Source organism: Bubalus kerabau, chromosome 6 (genome assembly GCF_029407905.1).
Source record: "Bubalus kerabau isolate K-KA32 ecotype Philippines breed swamp buffalo chromosome 6, PCC_UOA_SB_1v2, whole genome shotgun sequence".
Lineage (NCBI taxonomy): Eukaryota > Metazoa > Chordata > Mammalia > Artiodactyla > Bovidae > Bubalus > Bubalus kerabau.
The window spans coordinates 12,326,209-12,341,818 of NC_073629.1; the positions used below are offsets into that span (position 1 = coordinate 12,326,209).

Here is a 15,610-nt window from a genome sequence, read left to right on the forward strand (position 1 = left end):
AGACTGAAGATCTATTACAGAAAGTCAATCATCCAGATGTCATAAAGTCATGAATAAATTAAAGTTTTCCAAGGTAAGGACACTTAGAGGAAGGTAAGCACACAAGTCCAAGAAACTACCTTTGAGGAATGTGACTTGGTGGAGGGAGGAGAATAAGAAGAATAAAGAAAACAAAGATAAAGAATAAAAAGGATGTGAAAAAGCTGTTGCAAGGCATCAGAAAGCAGAGTAATATCAGAATTTTTAAGCAAGTAAATATTCTAACTCAGTCCTTTTAAAAGGAAAATGAAATCTATTGTGCTCATATAACTAAAATATCCCGAGATAGGTTGGTCTCCAGATCTGGTCTTTGATGCTGTCATCATTCTGTTCTATTTGTGAGCTTCATTCCTGGGCCAGTTTACCTATGGAACAAAATTCAATAGCAGCTTTGAGACTTGAAGAAATCATACTATCCAGATGAAGAGTCCCTTCTTCTTCAACCAGCAAATTTGCTTCATTTAAATGGGATCACCAATTATTCCAACTAAGTGATGATGGGGGAGATGAAATTCTGTATATCATCTCAGACCTTAGTTTTCATCTGGAATCAATTTTGCCCCCTAGGAACATTTGGAAATATCTGAAAATGTATTTGGTTATTATAACTGGGAAGGTGCTACTGGCATCCAGTGAGTAGAGGGCAGGGGTGCTGCTAAAAATCCTACAGTTTATTGAACAATCCTCCATAACAAAGAATTATCCAGCCCCAAATGTCAATAGCTCAAAGCTTAAGACGTCTTTAGACAAGAGGTTCTTAAAATTAAATGTGCATTGGAATAACCTAACAGGCTTATTAAAATACAGCATTCTAGTTCTCTTTCCAGGATTTTCTGAGCTCTAGAGTGGGGCCTGTAAATGTTTTTATCTAACAATCTCTCAGGCTCTACTGCTGCTTGTGGTCCATAGCTCACACTCCAAGAAGTACACCAATCAGAACCCAGGCCTTAGCTGAGACTGTAGTGAAGCACAGGTAAGTATGCATACCCTATAAGATGATTTGGGGTTTAACGCATCCTAGAGAAATAACATGTTGTGCTAATTGATGAGGGAAAAAAAAAATATATATGCTTTCATTCATTTCCTACCATGACCAAATCCTAAAGTCTGTTTTGTCCTAGTATAATTGGGTGGCAGGACTGCTTCTAGTACCTCTGGCTCACAATTTCTCCCCTCTTCCACTTTCCTACTGTTTTAATTAAATGAGTTTGGACTTTTTTAATGAGGTTTCTAGAAAACTATGGAATAAGCAAAATAATCAATAAACATAAACAAAGGTCAACGATAAAGTGAAGTCGCTCAGTCGCTCAGTCGTGTCCAAGTCTTTGCAACTCCATGGACTGTCGCCTATCAGGCTCCTCAGGCGACAGTCCATGTAGGCGACAGTCCATGTAGGCAACAGTTCATGGCGTTTTTCAGGCAAGAATACTGAAGTCGGTTGCCATTTCCTTCTCCAGGGGATCTTCCTGACCCAGGAATCGGACCTGGGTCTCCTGCATTGCAGGCAGACACTTTACCATCTGAGCCACAGGGAAGCTGGATAAAACTGACTTGTTAAAGCAAAGATCAATGTTTCTGAGAGCAAGTAAAGTCCTCTTGACCCTTTGCTTGAAGATTTCACAACCCATTTCCACTATTACCCTTCAACTATCCTGCCTGTCACTCATTCTAACTGCTAAATGAGAAACAGGATCCTTTCTTGATTTATCTCTATTGTAAACCACAGTTGTAGTATGGACAGAGCTGATTTCCTTGAAAGGAATTCAAGGTAGAAACAAGGAGAGCACAGCATTTTTCCCTATATGTGAATATTTTAGTAGAAAGATTTAGAAGAAAATAGAGAATATAAAGTCAAGAGGAAAAAAAGTGAAGAGATGACTTGGGGGGCGGGGCGGGGGAAGACTAGTAATGTGGCAGTTATAGCAACTCATATTATTTTACTAAAGAAAACATAAGAGATCTTGCCAGGGATCCACAGAGAGCAAGCTGTTCTCTCAAGTAACTGATAAGGAGAAAGAAAAGAAAAACAAAAAGAACTGTCAAATTCTGGATACAGAGTAAAGTGGATCTCTGCAGTACCAAAGGAGGGTCTCCTTTCACTGTAGCATTAAGGAAGGCTTTCTGGAGTAAAAGCTGCTCAATTGACCCTCATGGTTAGAAAAGCAATCTACAGATTCAATGCAATCCTTATCAAGCTACTAATGGCATTTTTCACAGAGCTAGAACAAATAATTTCACAATTTGTATGGAAATACAAAAAACCTCGAACAGCCAAAACAATCTTGAGAAAGAAGAATGGAACTGGAGGAATCAACCTGCCTGACTTCAGGCTCTACTACAAAGCTACAGTCATCAAGACAGTATGGTACTGGCACAAAGACAGAAATATAGATCAATGGAACAAAATAGAAAGCCCAGAGATAAACCCCATGCACCTATGGTCACCTTATCTTTGACAAAGGAGGCACGAATATACAATGGAGAAAAGACAATCTCTTTAACAAGTGGTGCTGGGGAAATTGATCAACCAACCACTTGTAAAAGAATGAAACTAGAACACTTTCTAACACCATTCACAAAAATAAACTCAAAATGGATTAAAGATCTAAACGTTAAGACCAGAAACTATAAAACTCCTAGAGGAGAACATATGCAAAACACTCTTCGACATAAATCACAGCAGGATCCTCTATGACCCACCTCCCAGAATATTGGAAATAAAAGCAAAAATAAACAAATGGGACCTAATTAAAATTAAAAGCTTCTGCACAACAAAGGAAACTATAAGCAAGGTGAAAAGACAGCCTTGAGAATGGGAGAAAATAATAGCAAATTAAGCAACTGACAAAGAATTCATCTCCAAAATACACAAGCAACTCCTGCAGCTCAATTCCAGAAAAATAAATGACCCAGTAAAAAAATGGGCCAAATAACTAAACAGACATTTCTCCAAAGAAGACATACAGATGGCTAACAAACACATGAAAAGATGCTCAATATCACTCATCAGAGAAATGCAAATTAAAATAACAATGAGGTACCATTTCATGCCAGTCAGAATGGCTGCTATCCAAAAGTCTACAAACAATAAATGCTGGAGAGGGTGTGGAGAAAAGGGAACCCTCTTACACTGTTGGTGGGAATACAGACTAGTACAGCCACTCTGGAGAACAGTTTGGAGATTCCTTAAAAAACTGGAAATAGAACCGCCATACGACCCAGCAATCCCATTGCTGGGCATACACACTGAGGAAACCAGAAGGGAAAGAGACACGTGTACCCCAATGTTCATCACAGCACTGTTTATAATAGCCAGGGTATGGAAGCAACCTAGATGTCCATCAGCAGATGAATGGATAAGAAAGGTGTGGTACAAATACACAATGGAATATTACTCAGCCATTAAAAAGAATACATTTGAATCAATTCTAATGAGATGGATGAAACTGGAGCCTATTATACAGAGTGAAGTAAGTCAGAAAGAAAAACACCAATACAGTATACTAATGCATATATATGGAATTTAGAAAGATGATAATGATAACCCTGTATGTGAGACAGCAAAAGAGACATAGATGTATAGAACAGTCTTTTGGACTCTGTAGGAGAGGGTGAGGGTGGGATGATGTGGGAGAATGGCATTGAAACATGTATATTATCATATGTGAAACAAATCACCAGTCCAGGTTTGATGCATGATACAGGATGCTCGGGGCTGGTACACTGGGATGACCCAGAGGGATGGGATGGGGAGGGAGGTGGGAGGAGGGTTCAGGATGGGGAATATATGTACACCCGTGGTGGATTCATGTCAATGTATGGCAAAACCAATACAATATTGTAAAGTAATTAGCCTCCAATTAAAATAAATAAATTTATATTTTTAAAATAATAAAAGTAAAGAAAATCATCCAAAGAGAGTGGAATTATGTTTAAAATGTTCAGCAGCTCTGCAAATACAATTATCTCAGAGTAATCATAGTTAGTTCATTTTAACAAATCACATTTCAGCAGAAACAAACAGACAAAAAATTTAAATAAGAAGTCAAAGTGATAACACCATGAAGTCATGTACCTCATTTCACTTATTTCAAGGTATATTCTTTCTTACCTATCACATCTACAAAATCTCAGTGGATCCTACTATTGATATTGTCTCATAAAAACAATTTTATTTATGTTTCTGTTAGTGCATAAATTATTATTCATCTTAAAGCCTACAAGAACACTGATTTAATCAAATGTGATGATTATTTGTTGAAATATGATTAAATTGAAACCTAAGCTGACAACTTGAGTTTCTGGGTTCCTGGATATTTATTCCAAATGGAAAAGGAGATATGGTCAGGGCTCACAAGATATTCCGATATGACCTGTTAAGAACACAAGCAAAAAATTGCTCTTCTTGAGAGATATTTGTATGCCATGTTCACAGCAGCATTATACACAATAGCCAAAAGGTGGAATCAACCCAAGAGTCTATTGAGAGACGAGCAGGTAAACAAAACAGCCATTAAAACGAAAGAAACTCTAATATACTCCACCACATGAATGAATTATGAAGATATAATGTTAAGTAGAATAAGCCATTAGCAAAAAACACAAATGATTTCAATTCTATGAGGTAGCACGGGTAGATAGATTCATATAGACAAAAAGTGGAATGGTGATTGCCAGGGCCTGAGGGAGCAAGGATTGGGGAATGTAATTTAATGGAAGAGACTTTTAGTTTTTCAAGATGAAAAAAGTTCTAGAGATTGGCTGCATAAAACATGTATGTACCTAATACAACTAAACTGCACATTTTTAAATGGCTAGTGCAGTAAGTTTTATGTCATATATATTTTACTGCTATTTTATTTTAATTAGATTTACCTACAAATGAGAATTGGAGAAGAAAGGAAAATGATCTAGTGGAAATATTGAGACTAAAGGGACATAATAGTAATAGATAAAATGGAAGGAAAGAGTAAAAGGATGAACAGAAAAGAAAGGTCAAAAAATGAAAATTCACCAGCTCCTCCAAACCATAATGTAAGACATATCGAAAGGATCAAGGAAGGCAATATTATTGCCACAAGTATCAAGCCAATGGATGTGGAGCACCCTGGCAATTGGGAGAAGGCCAAAAGAATAACACTTCAAACCCCTTCTCTAGTTCTCCAGGCCTTCTTGCCCACCTGAATGTCAACACAACCATGACCTATTCTGGATGCATGGGCATCTCTGGTTCCCTTTCTCATATTCCCAGAGGTCTCATACTCACAATCACCCTTAGTCTCTCCTTCTTGCCACATCCCACCCAGACTACAGTCTTTCATTCTTATCTATTGTGTAGTTTAAAACAGCTATTTTCATACCTCTGGCACTGTAGTCCTAGAAATAAATCTTAAACTCTGACTCTCTCTCTGTCTCCCTGAATCTCTCTCTTTCCTCCCTGTCTTTCCTTTCTCCTGCCTGTCTTCCTCCCTCCATTCTTCTCTCATCCATCAAATCCTTTCCCTTTCTTTGTTCCCCTCTCTGTTCTTCAAGACCATCTCCTCCCATCCCCAGTTGGGCCCCAGTTCCTTCTCACCCCAGTACAGGATGATGTCCTGGTCTCCTAGACTGCTGTGCTTCACTCAGCAACTCAGGCCAGCTGCCTCCCCAGCCACCACATCCAGGGTTACTCAGAGATACCAAGTCCAGTCTGCATTGAGCATGATGTCTCCTTGCTGAGTGCCAGGCTGCTCCTGCTCACCCCTCATCCACATCACCCGCACAGGTTTGGCGTAGAATCCTGAGACATGGCACACCAGCAATAGGCGGCCAGGCCCGGGAATGGGGCCACTGGACAGCCAGGCCTCAGGCTTCACTGGGGTAGGGAGCAACAGTAAGAATGTCAGATTATGACTCTAACTCAGAGCATACTAACTCAGAAATTTGGACAGTTACCTCTTCCACTTCCATGGGAACCAAATCATTTATTAATTAACCCCTCTCTACTTAGGTACTTCCCACTTTTGAATTTAAAGGAAGTAGTGGGAGGTGAAATAGAAAAGTCTTGTAGAGACTAACAAGACTAACAAGACTAACCTTGCCTCTGCAGTTCTGCCTTTCCTGCATCAAGAAAACCCAGGATATCGAGGACAGGTTTCTGACATGAGCTTCTCAATGATATTGGAGATGCCTTGATACTGAGTCATGAGTGCACAAAACTTCTGCCTCCTGCTGCCACTGTCTGGTGCAGACACACAGGAATGATTCTGGATCCTCACAAAATCCAGTCCTCCTAAAGCTCCTCTCAAAGAGCTTCCTATGGCCTTCCCGGAATGCAACCCACAGCTTTCTATCACCTGGATCACAAAGGGGTCTGTGTAAAGGAAAACAGAAGTGAACTTAGTAAAATGCAAACAATGAAGAGAAGGATGGGGAAAAGGCCTAGGACTTTAGTTTTCAGTGGCGAGAAAGGTCTGATGTGAAATGATAACTCAAAAACCAATTGCAGTATTCAGGACTTTTCAGAAAGAAGAGCACTGGGGAGAGGTATGCATATCATAAATGGTACGGTTAGGCTCTTTTAAGGATGTACAATAGACAGGAGGGGAGAAGAGGGGCAACATGTGATGGAGTCAGAAGTGCAGCATTCCATGGTGCAGGGAATAGTTACATGTAGAGAAGGGATTGGACAACAGATGCTTGAAGACATTGATTAGAAGAGTAGGAAGTCACACTTTACATCACTCGGGCATGGAGTAGAAAAAGGAGGCTCTTCCTTGGAGTTTTAGAGAAGCAAGTTACATGCAAGCAAACCAGGAAATGGCTACAAAGGAGGAAATTCATGTGTCACACAAGAATGCAAGAAATAGGAAGAATCTGTGAGACTGGGTGGGCATGTGGAGTCAGAGCCGGAGACTATTCTAGACAAGTGTGTACATGCAGTTGGATAAAGAGGGGAAAGGAGGGTAATAGCCTGAACCAAGGGAGAGAAAAGTCATTGAGAGTGTCTTCAGGTCAGAGGACTGTACTCACATTCCAACGAGAATTCACTAATGTGGTCCTGCACTTCCTGGATGAATCCAATGAAGTAGACTCAAAACAGGTCCTCCAACTTAGTCATCTCCTCATCACTAAAGTTGCTTTTGGACCAGGGTTTCAGGAAAATGTCAGTGCCCGAGTCACTCTCCCAGCCATGAATCTGCAAGTCATCCAACCAGCCTAAGCCTTGATTTGAACCCAGGTTCTCTCGGCATAGGCCGAAATCTGGTTGAGATAGAAGGTGGTTGGCTCCTGGAACACTGTAGAAGGATAAGAAGAGTGAGGGAAAATGTAGAATCAGGATGGAATGAAAAATAACCCAGAGTCTGAACAACAATATAGAGCTTGAAACAGTTTCCTGCCCCCAGAGCTTCTGGTTCCATCCCCAGCCTCCAGAATAGGGGAGAGGGCTGGAGACAGCAGAGCCCAGACCCGTCATGGTAGGTGCAGTATGCTTTTATGCAGAACCCCTGCACCTGTGCTGGGAGCAGCCAAAGTTACTCTTATCACCCTCATTGTTACTACCTGGGATGATAAACACTAGTAACAGAAGTGGTAGAAGCAGCATTTCATTGGGAAGTAGAATTTCTAACTCTCTGAGCTGGTATTTAATATCTAATTTCAGCACACCTTTCCCCCATAATTCTAAAGTGACTTCATGTTTTCCCCAACTGACAAATCTCTGGCCCACGTTGCACACCACAGAAAAACTATATCTCCCACTGCTCTCTAGACTCCCATTCTGCCTCTCATTTCCACTCCTCGGTCTCAGCCTCCTTTATAGTTACCACCTTGGAAAGGCTCCCATGTGATATTGAAAAGTTATTTCACCTTCCCAAACTTTTATTTTCATATCCATTAAATAGGAGGCTTTGATGGGTGGGGCTGTGTTTCCTCCCTGCTATTTACCTGGGACCAAACTATGGTGGAGGTAATGAAGATAATGGCGACCTCCTTCAAAAGGTCCCATGCATGCACTGCTGCACTCAGTACCCCCAACCCTGTAGCAGGCCACCGTCAACCCATGCTTCCACCAGAGTCTCCTGGACACTTACGGGCAAGGCTGGGTCAGTCTCTTGTGGGGTCACTGCTTCTTTTTCCTGGGTCCTGGTGCACACAAGGCTCTGTTTGTGCCCTTGAAGAGTCTGTTTCTCAGTCCTTCAGACTTAGATTGAAGAAAGATGTCAGTCCTTCAGATTTAGACTGAAGAAAGTAGGGAAAACCACTAGACCATTCAGATATGACCTAAATCAAATCCCTTACAATTATACAGTGGAAGTGAGAAATAGATTCAAGGAATTAGATCTGATAGACAGAGTGCCTTAAGAAATATGGATGAAGATTCATGACATGGTTCAGGAGGCAGGGATCAAGAACATCCCCAAGAAAAAGAAATGCAAAAAGGCAAAATGGTTGTCACAGCTATTTCACAAATAGCTGTAAAAAGAAGAGAAGTGAAAACAAAGGAGAAAAGGAAAGATATACCCATTTGAATGCAGAGTTCCAAACAATAGCAAGGAGAAATAAGAAAGTCTTCCTCAGTGATCAATAAAAAGAAATAGAGGAAAACAATAGAATAGGAAAGACTAGAGATCTCTTCAAAAAATTAGAGATACCAAGGAAACATTTCATGCAAAGACGGGCACAATAAAGGACAGAAATGGTATGGACCTAACAGAAGCAGAAGATATTAAGAAGAGGTAGCAAGAATACACAGAACTATACAAAAAAGATCCTCATGACCCATATAATCACAATGGTGTGATCACTTACCTAGTCAGACATCCTGGAATGCGAGTCAAATGGGCTTTAGGAAGCATCACTACAAACAAAGCTAGTGGAGGTGATAGAACTGCAGCTGAGCTATTTCAAATCCTAAAAGATGATGCTGTGAAAGTGCTGCACTGAATATGCCAGCAAATTTGGAAAACTCAGCAGTGGCCATAGGACCGGAAAAGGTCAGTTTTAATTCCAGTTCCAAAGAATGGGCAATGCCAAAGAATGCTTACACTCTACTAAAATAATACTCAAAATTCTCCAAGCCAGGTATGTGAACCATGAATTTCCAGATGTTCAAGCTGGTTTTAGAAAAGGCAGAGGAACCAGAGATCAAATTGCCAACATCCGTTGGATCATCATAAAAGCAAGAGAGTTCCAAAAATCATCTACTTCTGCTTTATTGAGTATGCCAAAGCCTTTGACTTTTTGGATCACAACAAACTGTGTAAAATTCTTAAAGAGACGGGAATAAAAGACCACCTGCTTGCCTCTTGAGAAATCTGTATGCAGGTCAGGAAACAACAGTTAAAACTGGACATGGAACAACAGACTGGTTCCAAATAGGAAAAGGAGTACGTCAAAGCTGTATATTGTCACCCTGCTTATTTAACTTAATACAGAGTACATCATGAGGAATGCTGAGCTGGATGAAGCACAAGCTGGAATCAAGATTGCTGGGAGAAATATCAGTAGCCTCAGATATGAAGATGACACCACCCTTATGGCAGAAAGTGAAGAAGAACTAAAGAGCCTCTTGATGAAAGTGAAAGAGGAGAATGAAAAAGTTGGCTTAAAACTCAACATTATGGACTCTGTGGGAGAGGGAGAGGGTGGGAAGATTTGGGAGAATGGCATTGAAACATGTAAAATATCATGTATGAAATGAGTTGCCAGTCCAGGTTCGATGCACGATACTGGATGCTTGGGGCTGGTGCACTGGGACGACCCAGAGGGATGGAATGGGGAGGGAGGAGGGAGGAGGGTTCAGGATGGGGAACACATGTATACCTGTGGCAGATTCATTTTGATATTTGGCAAAACTAATACAGTTATGTAAAGTTTAAAAATAAAATAAAAAAAAAAAAAACTCAACACTCAGAAAGCTAAAATCATGGCATCTGGTCCCATCACTTCATGGCAAACAGATGGGGAAACAGTGGAAACAATGACAGACTTTATTTTGGGGGGCTCCAAAATCACTGGATATGGTGACTGCAGCCATGAAATTAAAAGACGCTTGCTCCTGGGAAGAAAAGTTATGACCAAACTAGACAGCATATTAAAAAGCAGAGACATTACTTTGCCAACAAATGTTTGTCTACTCAAGGCTATGGTTTTTCCAGTAGTCATGTATGGATATGAGAGTTGGACTATAAAGAAAGTTGAGTGCCAAGGAATTGATGCTTTTGAACTGTGGTGTTGGAGAAGAGTCTTGAGAACCCCTTGGACAGCAAGGAGATCCAACCAGTCCATCCTAAAGGAAATCAGTCCTGATGCAGACGTTGAAACTCCATACTTTGGCCACATGATGTGAAGAACTGACTCATCTGAAAAGACCCTGATGCTGGAAAAGATTGAAGGCAGGAGGAGAAGGGGAGAACAACCAAGGATGAGATGGTTGGATGGCGTCACCGACTCAATGGACATGAGCTTGAATAAACTCCAGGAGTTGGTGATGAACCAGGAAGCCTGGCATGCTGCAGTCCATGGGGTAACAAAGAGTTGGACACAGTTGAGCAAATGAACTGAACTGAAATAGGATGCTAATATTAAACAATTGCTCAGCTTCCAGTCTGTTTTAATCTAAAAGAACTCCTTTGGTTTGTCCACCTATGTCATTCTACCTCTCCACTGCCTTCACTCCCCTGGAACTTTGTCATTACCTCTTCCCACTGTCTCACTTGGCCCTCTTTCTTATCTAATTCTTCTTACCTAGACTCTTTAATTCCACATTATGGTTTCTGAGAGTGGGTATGTGTTGATCATACAGTTTTTCTATATTTGATTCTGGAACCCAAATCCCAGAATTAAATATGATAAATAGTTTATATTCTGAGCAAAATTCTCTTACACCATAGGAATTTTTGAGGTTGAAAATTATATATACTACTCGTATATGACCTTCCCTTCAGTCACTCTTCACCTCTAGCATTTTCAGTAACTAATCTTCATGAGACAAGTACACAGGTGTTATGATATGTGCAGCTTTACCCAAGTCTAAGATAGCTTTTTTTAGTAGGTTCATTAGCAGTAGAACTTCCTTCTCCTTTTGTAATATCTCATAATCTCTATCTACATTTTGCTCTTTCCTATCAACAAATAATAGCTCTGTGCTTCACCATTTCCCAGAGCTTGCTCAAACTCATATCCATTGAGTTGGAGATGCCATCTGAACATCTCATCCTCTGTCACCCCCTTCTCTTCCTGCCCTCAATATTTCCCAGCAATGGAGCCTTTTCTAAAGAGTCGGCTCTTCACATCAGGTAGCCACAATATTGGATCTTCAGCTTCAGCAACAGTGCTCCCAATGAATATTCAGGATTGACTTCCTTTAAGATTGACTGGTTTGATCTCCTTGTTGTCCAAGGGACTCTCAAGACTTTTCTCCAAGAGCACAGTTCAAAAGCATCAATTCTACAGCACTCAGCCTTCTTTATGGTTCAATTCTCACATCCAAACATGACTTCTGAAAAATCATAGCTTTGACTCTATGGACCTTTGTTGGTAAAGTAATGTCTCTCCTTTTTAATACATTTTATAGGTTTGTCATAGCTTTTCTTCCAAGCAGCAAGCCTCTTTTAATTCCATGGCTGCAGTCACCATCTGCAGTGATTTTGGAGCCCCCCAAAATACAGTCTGTCAGTGTTTCCACTGTTTCCCCATCTATTTGCTATCAAGTGATGGGACCAGATGCCATGATCTTATTTTTCTGAATGTTGAGCTTTAAGACAACTTTTTCACTCTCTTCTTTCACTTTCATCAAGAGGCTTTTTAGTTCTTTTTCACTTTCTGCTTATAAGGGTGAGGTTATCTGCATATCTGAGGTTATTGATAATTCTCCCGGCAGTCTTGATTCAAACTCGTGCTCATCCAGCCCAGCATTTCTCATGATGTAATCTGCATATAAGTTAAATAAGCATATAAGTTAAATAAGGTGACAATATTCAGCCTTGTTGCAATTTTTTCCCAGTTTTGAACCAGTTTTTACTCTTTATCTGGTTCTAACTGCTGCTTCTTGACCTACATACAGGTTTCTCAGGAGGCAGGTCAGGTGGTCTGGTATTCCCATCTCTTGAGGAACTTTCCACATTTTGTTCTACTTCACACAGCCAATGGCTTTAGCATAGTTAATGAAGCAGAAGTGGGTATTTTTCCGGAATTCTCTTGCTTTTTCTATGATTCAATGGATGTTGGCAATTTGATCTCTGGTTACTCTGCCTTTTCTAAATCCAGCTTTTACATCTGGAAGTTCTAGGTCCACATACTGTTGAAACTTAGCTTGGAGAATTTTGAGCATGACCTTGATAGCATGAGAAATGACTGCAATTGTAAGTAGTTTGAAATTCTTTGGAATTGCCCTCCTTTGGGATTGGAATGAAAACTGACATTTTCCAGGCCTGTAGCCAGTGCTGAGTTTTCCAAATTTGCTGGCATATTCAGTGCAGCACTTTCACAGCATCATCTTTTATGATTTGAAATAGCTCAGCTAGAATTCCATCACCTCCACTAGCTTTGTTCGTAGTGCTGTTCCCTGAGGCTCACTAGACTTCTCACTCCAGGATGTCTGGCTGTAGGTGACTGATCACACCTTTTGGTTATCCAGATCATTTTTGTGTAGTTCTTCTGTTATTCTTGCCACTTTTCTTAATATCTTCTGTTTCTGTTAGGTCCATACCATTTCTGTCCTTTATTGTGCCCATCTTTGCATGAAATGTTGCCTTGGTATTTTTATTTTCTTGAAGAGAACTCTAATCTTTCCCATTCTAATTTTTTCCTCTATGTCTTTGCATTGTTCACTTAGAAAGGTTTTCTTATCTCTCCTTGCTCTTCTTTAGAACTCTCCATTCAGATGGGTATATCTTACCTTTTCTCCTTTGCCTTTCACTTCTCTTTTTTTCTCAGTTATTTGTAAGGCTTCCTCAGACAACCATTTTGCCTTTTTGCATTTCTTTTTCCTGGGCATGGTTTTGATCACTGCCTCCTGTACAATGTTACAAACCTCTGTTCATAGTTCCTCAGGCTGCAAATAATATGATCAATCTGATTTCAATATTGACCATCTGATGATGTCCATGTGTAAAGTCACCCCTCTTGTTGTTGGAGGTGTTTCTATGCTATGACCAGTGCATTCTCTGGGCAAAACGTTGTTAGCCTTTGCCCTGCTTCATTTTGGACTCCAAAGCCAAACTTGCCTGTTACTCCAAGTATCTCACAACTTCCTACTTTTGCATTCCAGTCTCCTATGATGAAAAGGACATCTTTTTTGGTGTTAGCTCTAGAAGTTCTTGTAGGTCTTAGAACTATTCAACTTCAGTTTCTTGGCATAGGTGGTTGGGGCATAGACTTGGATTACTATGATACTGAACATTCTGTCATTTTTGAGATTTCACCCATATACTGCATTTCAAACTCTTTTGTTGACTATGAGGGTTACTCCATTTCATCTAAGGGATTCTTGCCCACATTCTTGCCCATTTGAATTAAATTCGCCCTTTCCAGTCCATTTTAGTTCACTGATTTCTAAAATGTCAATGTTCACTCACCATCTCCTGTTTGACCACTTCCAATTTATCTTGATTCATCGACCTAACATTCCAAGTTCCTATGCAGTATTGCTCTTTACAGCATCAGACTTTAATTTCACCACATGAAACATTCACAGCTGGACTTTTTTTTTCCACTTTGGGACATACTTTTCATTCCTTCTGGGCTACATCTCTGCTCTTCTCCAGTAGCATATTGGCCACCTACTGTCCTGTGGACTTCATCTTTCAAAGTCATATCTTTTTATCTTTTCATATTGTCCATGGGGTCCTCAAGACAAGAATGCTGAAGTGATTTGCCATTCCCTTCTCCAGTGGACAACATTTTGTCAGAACTCCCCACCATCCATCTTGGGTGGCCCTACATGGCATGCCTCATAGTTTCACTGAGTTAGACAAAACTGTGATCCATGTGATCAGTTTGGTTTTCTGGGATTGTGGTTTGCATTCTGTCTGCCCTATGATGGATAAGGATAAATGCTTGTGGAAGCTTCCTGGTGGGAGATACTGACCGTGGTGAAAACTGTGTCTTGCTCTGATGGGCAAGGTCATGTTCAGTAAATCTTTAATCCAATTTTCTGCTGATGGGTGGGCGTAAGGCCAAACTCTTGTAGGGATAATGGCAACCTCCTCCAGGACTTATGCCAGCATGCTGCATATCCCAGGACTATTGCACTCAGTGTCTCTGGCCTGGGGCAGGCCAATGTGGACCCACACCTCTGCCAGAGACTCCCAAATACTCACAGGCAAGTCTGGTTCAGTCTCTTGTGGGATCAGTGCTCTTTTCTCCTGGGTCCTGGTGCACACAATGTTTTGTTTGTGCCTTCCAAGAGTCTGCTTACCCAGTCCTGTGGAAGTTCTGTAATCAAATCCCACTGGCCTTCAAAGGTATATTCTCTGGGGGTTCTTAGCCCCTCTGCAAGATCCCCAGGTTGGGAAATTTCTTGTGGCCCCAGAACTTTCACAGTGAGAAAGAACTGTTGTTAAATTTGTTATACCAGAACTCCTTTGATTCTCCAGTTTGTGGGTCATATGCTCAGATGCTGTATTCAGTTCAGTCACAATCATATTCAACTCTTTGCAAACCCATGGACTGCAGCACATCAGACTTCCCTGTCCATCACCAACTCCTGGAGCTTACTCAAACTCATGTTCATGAAGTCAGTGATGCCATCCAACCATCTTATCCTTTATTGTCCCCTTCTCCTCCTGACTTCAATCTTTCCCAGCTTCAGGGACTTTTCAAATGAGTCAGTTCTTCACATCAGGTGGCCAAAGTATTGGAGCTTCAGCTTCAGATCACTCCTTCCAGTGAATTTTCAGGACTGATTTCCTTTAGGATTGACTGGTTTGATTTCCCTGCAGTCCAAGAAACTCAAGAGTCTTCTCCAACACCACAGTTTAAAAGTATCAATTCTTTGGTGCTCAATTTTCTTTATAGTACAGCTTTGATATCCTTATATGACTACTAGAAAAATCACTGCTTTGAATAGATGCACCTTTGTCAGCAAAGTAATAGCTCTGCTTTTCAATATGCTGTCTAGTTTGGTCACAGCATTTCTTACAAGAAGCAAGTGTTTTAATTTTATGGTTGAAATCACCATCTGCAGTGATTATGGAGCCCAAGAAAATAAAGTCTCTCACTGTTTCTATTATTTCCCCATCTATTTGCCATGACACGATGGAACCAGATGCCATGATCTTTGTTTTCTGAATTTTGAGTTTTAAGCCAACTTTTTCACTCTCCTCTATCACTTTCGTCAAGAGGCTCTTTAGTTCCTCTTCTACTTCTGCCGAAAGGGTGGTGTCATCTGCATATCTGAGGCTCTGTAGTGGGGCTAAAGGTGACCTCCTCCAAGAGGACTTATGCCACACACTGCAACTCCCAGGACTGCTGCTGCCAAAGTCCTTGTCACCATAACAGGCCACTACTTACCCCCACTACCTCCTCAGGAGACACTCAAATACTCAAAGGCAGGTCTGGCTCAGTCAGCTGTGCAGGTCACTGCTCC

The 15,610-nt window shown here is 40.8% G+C and overlaps 1 pseudogene; it reads right to left on the reverse strand.

Annotated features, from left to right (window-relative positions):
- Positions 1 to 4,390: 4,390 nt before the first annotated feature.
- On the reverse strand, positions 4,391 to 7,624 carry LOC129655981 (T-cell surface glycoprotein CD1b-2-like; annotated as a pseudogene).
- Between the last annotated feature and the right edge of the window lie 7,986 nt (positions 7,625 to 15,610).